Genomic DNA, 7,767 nt, shown 5'->3' with positions numbered 1-7,767 from the left:
CTCAGCAGTTCTCACTTTTTTCCCTCGGCAGAAATTCAAATTTTTTTGCTCTTTTCACCAGATTACTCATCTGTGTGCAGAGGTCTTGGGTTTCAGCAGTTTCTGCCGTGCCAAAAATGCCAGCTGTACATAAAACTGAATATGTGCAATTTCTTGTTTCTCAGAAGTGTTGCTTCTTTTTAAAAGGTAACTTTTTTAAAGTGATTTTTGGCAGATCTCTTCGAAAACTGACAAACACTTCACAAACACGTCATAGTCATTTCATAGCTAGATAGAAGAGTTATAATCGACTTCTACATCCTGTCACCTCAGTCCACTTCACCTCTATTCTCTTGCATGTCATTTATTTCCTTTCTCATTTCTTCATTTCTCCTTCCTCCACCTCTTCTGTTTTATTTCTCACTCTCTGTATAGCACACAGACACTTTCACTTTCCCCTTCCTCCTCCCAAGGTCAGAAGCATAATGGTGATAGACTGATTATCCGATGTATTAATATGGACTCAAGATCAACACACAGGTTGCTGCTAGGTCATAGTTTTATGGAGCTCTCCCTCTTAATGCAAAACCGATCAAGGACCTGAACCAATGCAGACTGGGCCTGTAGCATACTAAATGAACACAGCATTACTGAGGCATAATAGAAGTAACTATATCTTTAATAGCTATCTGTAGCATCAACCCTGCAGAGAGCAGAGAAAGTGATGAAAGGGGGAAGTAATGGCAGCATGCCTGAGAGGAAAGACACAAATTCTATTAGGACCTAAATTTAAACTGGAGCTCTTTTACTCTCTGTTTCTCTCTGTCCTGTGCCCTCTCTCCCCCTCCCTCTTTCTCTCTGTCAGACACACACAGACACACACACAGACACACGGACACACACATACACACACACACACACACCACTTGAAAATCTAACTGCGAAGAAGAGAAGAGCTCAACTGATGAAACAACTAGGCCTTTCTCAAATGAGGACGAATTTTGGAAGGTTAGTCAAATTTTTCCATGAAACTTGGATAACTAAGCCAAATCTCGGCTTTTTCATTAATTCTGTGAGCACAAAAAGACATAAAGAGAGCGAAAGGAACAGAGTGTTGGGTGGGTGCACAATCAGTCTCAGACACTTCACAAACTAAATGCAACTTCACAGAGTGTTAACGCAGCACATGCATTTTACTCCCCCGCCGATGCACCTGCCATAAAGACATTTACCATACATCTGCATGCAAACAAGACAATCTAGCAATTTGCATTTAGAACTCAGTGGCCAGGTAATAAATCTTGAGAAGAAATATCCATATGAGCAGCCACATTAAATCAATGTCCATGTTCTGCTCTGCTCTATTTCAACAGTTTTTTTTTCATCAAATTCTACCTAATCACAGTGGTGCTCCATCATCTCCTGTTTCCTGTGTTGACATTCAGTATCTTTGATTGTTTTTCCATTCATCACTTGCTCACCACTGCCCTCATCACAGTTCTCTTTCTACTTGGATGAGCAGACTAGGAAGTGAAAAGACACATTCTCCTGTCCTCACTTCACACTCACTGTGCGCGGTATAATGAAACCTGTCACCATAATTGGATTCGTATTTTTGCAAAAAACTGCAAGGTGAAAAAAAAAAAAAGCCAGGAACTGCTTTGTATTAATTAATCTAATTGGAGCTGCGTGTCTCCCCTCACACACAAGCCCTAAACATCTAAAAACAAACAAACACACATGCACAGTGTGTTTCCTTTTCCCCTTTGCAACCGTGCTTCTTAATAACAGAACATTTCATCAGATATGATTAAAGGGTGTTCTGTGCTTAGTGGCATCCACTGTGGCTTTGTGCTTTAAAGATAAACTTTAATATTGGTCAAAGTGCCAGTGAGATGTGTCTCCTGCTGTCCAGTGTGTGGGCTGTGTACCACCACGCAGGGAAGAGCTCCTGCCGACAAACAAATGTTCCTCTTTATGTCTGGAGCATTCCACTTTCATTACTCACAGATCTCATTCCCCTGCCCCATAATCAAATCCTCATTGAGTGAGCTGAAACTCAGTTACTAGCACTACTAGCACATGCATTCATGCCTGCGCGCACGTGCCCGCACACATTCAACTTTACAAAACTAATTGAAAGCATCATGGAGGCTGCAAATGCAATTAGAGGCACAAGAAGCAAGTTTTGTGCACTTTAACTCATTACCTTACATTATCCTTCCGTTACACTGTGAAACTGATCTGCCTTTTTGACTTAAACCTTTTCTCATGCTGACCTTCTATTACTTCTTTCAAGTGCAAAGACCAGCCAAAATCTGCCATGAGACAAATGGGAGTGCACATTGAAGACTACAGATATGAATTTGTGCCGATGCCATTACCAATGTGATTTATGCATCTTAGTGCCACCAGAACAGAATTCATTTCAGCTGAGAGTCTATCTACAGGCCATTGAGCTATTAGTCTATAGTGTGGCTCAGTTTCAGACCCACATGGCCATCCAATTAAGAGGCTATTGTTGACATTCACAATGGAATAAGTGCTGTACTGCCCACACAGAAACAGAGTGCTTACTAAGTATCAAAGCAGTATTCTACAAAGCTCAAGGCCCGCAAAGGATACTGCTGCCCTAACACACACACACACACACACACACACACACAAACAAACCACACAACAACACGTTACATAGACTTACATTCATTTATTTCCTAACCCTAACCTTAGACAAAGTTTTTACCATAAAATTAATGATTTACATTATAGCGACTTACTTTTTGTCTGATTTGTGTCCCACAACATGAGTAATACCTGGTTCACACACAAACCTACAGTAGTGCTATCTTTGAGAGGACCAAACATTTACCATTTAACCCCAAAACCAAAACGTACAGGCCTAGCTGATGAGATCAGACAGTTGGTGGAGATTTGAGGGGAATTACATGAGGTCAGCGGACTAGGATTTTTTTAAGGTTGCATGAGGACAACCTGATATACCAACAGCATAATAAACAACACACACTGATAAACCCTTACATGGCTTGTAGTGGCTTTTACCAAATGGAAAAAGCACTGCACTGCTGACACTTAAAACATGTCTCTTGTGAAAAGGGTCCATCATACCCTGGACTCTTTTTAACACTGCAACTATACTATAATCACAAAAGTGGAGCCCTTACTCAAAGCCCTCAAAATAAAAAATGGCACAAGTACCAGAAATGTTCCCTGCTCTCTTTTTTGAATACAAAAAAATAGCTTATTTTGGCTTATTTAATTGTTTTCGAAATTTAAGCCTAAATAGACAACTGACAGGATAATCTGACAAACTATGGTGGAACAAAAGCAGATACTTCAAGAAAAAGGGAACACTTAGAGTAATGCATGAGATATTATGCCCATAAATATATTTAGAACTGGCCTATGCACTCCTGATTGATTCCATAATTTCATTAAGCAAAGACTGTAAAATATACTTTTTTAAAAATCATAAAGCAATGTAATTGAATCAATAGTGGACTTAAACTGCTGTACGTGAAAAACAAATACAAACCTATATGGCTTTCTTTTTCTATGATTGACTGAACTGACAGCATGTCATGTTGGAAAGGTGTTTCCTTCCCTGTATGCCTGCCAGTTTAAATCTCCCTCTCTCAGCGATGCAACTTCCGTTTTCAGCACCATGAACAGCGCCGTCACTCTCATTTTTTCATCGGGAGCTTATACGGCAGCTTGAGGCGGGGAGAGGTAAACTTTTGGCAATATCAGAGTGAAGGTTTATAGCCGTGTATACGACAGCGTTTGCGCGTCTTGAGCCCAATGTTCACCACAGTCCGTCGCAGCGATAAATAAGTGCGGGCACGGAGAGACCGAAGGGAGAGGCGCTGGAGATAAGGCTCCCCGATATGAAATGAATATGCACAGAAACGATTCCGTGAAACAGATCGGTCGCTTTCTGCTACTGGGTTGCTGAGGGATTTTTTTGAATTTTTTTTTTTTATTTAAAGAAGAAAAAAAACAAAACAAAACATTAAGAACCGAGCGACTTGCAGCGCAAAAAAAAGAGACCTGGGAGGAAAGGACTGCTGTGCGGGGGGACGCAAAGGGACTCGATCTGCATGTGAGACCGCTGGTCCACACACACCGGAGGCAAGAGATGCAGCCTGCGAGCAAGCTCCTGACTCTCATTCTCCTCATCTTCATGGGCACAGAACTCACCCAAGTAGGTTTTTTTTTTTAAAACGCCATTTTCCACCTACTGTATTAAAAGCTAGAACCCGCGGTTAATTGGCTCCAGATCCGATGTGAGATTACTCGGTTACCTCGTATAAAGAACCCCGGTGAATTAGCCCTCTACCCCCGCTTAAACAGATTAACGGGTGGGATTACATGATGTGAATACATTGTGCTTGACGGGCGCGGATAGATCCAGCAGAGCCCTATTCAGTATCTTTACCGCCGGGGCTGCCAAACGGGCCAGATATGATGGGGGATATTGCATGATCTGTCAATTTCTTCGTCAGTAAATTGTCTGATTAACAAGTTCAGGGTTATTCTGTAATAAAATGTGCTATAGCTTTCTCTAAAAAAAGGACCATTGTTCAATTATGGGCTGCTGCCCTTTGGTGTTTTTAAATCAGGGCTCCACAATCAGATGCAGTCTCTCCTAGAAGGTGTTTTGGGCATGCTCAATGACCACAATGTGACTTACTGTTGCCTATGTGAGGGGGAGAAGAGAGAACATTTAGTCCAGCAATGTAAAGCCACCCAGCTCAGTAGTAGAACAATATTGCCGGTCAATAAAATGCATCTCTGATTCTTTACTGGAACTAGTAATTACTTCCTGCTATCTAAAAAGGCCATTTGCAGCAAAACACATAATAGTTATTGTTGCATTAAACTGTCGCCTTTATACATTTTCACAAGCAAGGAGAGAAAGAGTGAGTGTATTTATTTATTGCCAGGCCCTGCCACCACTGGATGGAAGAATTTGATGATTTAATTGCCCTTGCTTGAACAGAGTCATATTTCACGAGCTTCACTGTTGTGTGAATCCATTTGTGGTTGGTAATTGGAGACAAAAAAAAAAAAAAAAGTGCTACTGAGGTACTATCAATAAATTAATCTGCGGTCCCAGTGTATCAGTGATATACTCTAGTCCAAGTGACAAACTCAATAAAATGTGCTGGAAGTAGGCTGCTACAAATCCAGTTGGCCCTGATAACCGACGTGTTAGAACAATATAGATGTAATATTGCCTTGACAGAAATATGCCAGCAATTGATTTCAGTAAATTTATGAGAAATGTCAGTGTGCTGTGAGTGGGGCATTTTTTTTTCACGGAGCAACAGCTTGCTTTTTGACATTCATGTGAAATTTGATTTGTAATTTCATCAATGCTGTAACCTTACAACACAGCTATCACTGGTGCGATTTCATCTCTCTACATTGATGCAGCAGGCTCTGTGAATGTGAAATGGGCATACAGTAGAGCGGCAGAGTGCACAAAAATGCTGACACAATCGAACAATGGGGCTATTTGCACTGATTGATGGAAGCCATCAGTTAGAGGGGAGAGAGAGGAAGAGAGAGTGGTGTGTTTCACTTCGGGTTTCATGACAGTCTGTTTGGGTCCTGCACGTTGCAGGTCAGGGCCCATGTTACAGTGGCAGTGTCTCTCTCTGATGGCCTGAGAGTGTGTATGTCCTCTGCCTGAAGGTAAGTCGATATTAGTCCTCAGCCTGCCTGTCTGCTTCCTTCCAGGAGAACAGAAACACAAGATACACTGACAGGCTCTATTAATACAGCCCCAGCTACAGAAACCTACACTGGATTTCAACGTAGGAAGGCCAGGCCTCTTCAAATCTCATCTCTGTTGAAAGATAAAAAGTGAGAGGTGTATCTAGAGATATGAAAATATAAATCCTTTTACTACCAGATCACTCATCAGAAAAAGACATCCAGGCAATACCGCCTCGACCTTTGATGCTGAACAATTATGCCCTTTTAACGACAACATTAACCACCTTGCTTCAAAAGTCGTACCCTGTTTCAGACAGCATGGGGCGGCGACAGCGTCTCTTTTCTTAACATCTGGCCGAGAGAAGGGGGAGACGCTTGATTAGTAGCACCCTCTCCTCTTTAATTCTGCCTGCATTCCTTCACCTTTATCCTCCGCTGAAGGATTTGGCTACTGCCTGGTGTTCACACAGAGAAGAATAGTAAGCAGCCAGAGCGGCATCTGTTCCTCACCCAGTGGCTCCCCCATGGCTCCAGGCCCACATCCTACAGCATCTCACTGACACCTGACAAAACAGATGGTACTGCTCTAGTAGCCCTTTTGACTCCATGCAACCTACATACTATAACTAATACTACAAACAGCCATCAATGCAAAGAATTACTATTAAGCAGCAGCACTTGTTAAGGTTTTAGATTATTTCACACATGCATGCGCACATAATTAATAATGCATTTTTAAGAATCAATGTGTGGATTTTTCATTTAAGAAAAAGAAGACGTTTCTAATTTACATGAAGCAACTGGATTTGCAGACATGTCCACTTCTGTGCTGCTCAAGTTGAAACTAAATGGTTCCAGCATGGGAACCTTTCTTAACATTTAAAGGTTTAAATGCATGAAACCGAAAAAAATCAATTCGGTTTTATGAGCGATGCTGAGATGGAGTTGAGTTGAATTGCAATATGTGTGGTGTGATTGGCAGCTGGGGTTGAAGCTATTTATTATTCAGTATGGTTGGTTGAGCGACAAGGCAAAGGAGGAAGAGAGAGAGAGAAAGAGAGAGAGAGCAGAAGAGGAGTAGGTGGGGATATGGTGCATTTTGTAGTGCACTTGCGGGCTGGAAATTTGATTTTTTGCCACTTTACTCTGTGTGCTGAGCGTGTCAGTGTTGTTATCTTACTGTACACATACATTTAACCACCTGTTCACTGCAACACAGTGCAACAGGGCTGCCAAAAATATTACTTTTTTATGAATCTTTCTAGCTCTGCTTTTGTTAAGACTGTGTGCCAGACTGTGTGTATCGATACTTTCTGAGACTGTAGTTTGTTGTTATTCTTTTAATTAGATTGTAAGATGCTTGCTTAAGTGCCTGATTGTGTGTCAATCCAGGTAATATTGTAAGAATGATAATTAAACAGGTACAGCACAGCACCACAAGCCACATTCTCAATTTGATCAACATCTCTGACATAATTTTATTCATGCAGGCTATTACATTAGACTGCATAACTAATAAGTGTGCAAGTGCTGCTTTTAATATGTCTACACTCTTTATGTTAAATATTTCAGATCATGTAGACAATCATAAAGCCTCACTTCTTTAAGCCTTCCACAGTAAGTGTTGTAGCACATTACCAATGAAAGATATGCAGTTTTAATTTACAAATCTCTCTACAAATCATTGATAAGTAGTCTGACTGACTGGCTGATGAGTGATTAACTTGTTTGTTGAGTCAGTCACCTTTTGTCAGTACACCTGTGGCTCTGATATCACTCTTGTTAAATACTGAGCACTTTATTTCAGAGTTGGAACTTAAACTTCTGATTACTTGTGTCGCCTGTATTGAATCTGCTTTGGGATCACTTTGAAAACTCCCTGTATCCATTTGAAAGCTGTGTCATTCGAGGCTGGTGTACTGCACCACTACGCTAGACTGGACTAGACAGCCTGCACAGCAGTGAGGTGACCCCTGCCGATACTTCACAGTAAACTGTGGAGCCATCACTACAGTGAGCCCTCACCTCAAAAGGTCATAAAGTATT

This window comes from Scomber japonicus, chromosome 19 (genome assembly GCF_027409825.1).
Source record: "Scomber japonicus isolate fScoJap1 chromosome 19, fScoJap1.pri, whole genome shotgun sequence".
Lineage (NCBI taxonomy): Eukaryota > Metazoa > Chordata > Actinopteri > Scombriformes > Scombridae > Scomber > Scomber japonicus.
This window is presented reverse-complemented; position numbering follows the sequence as displayed.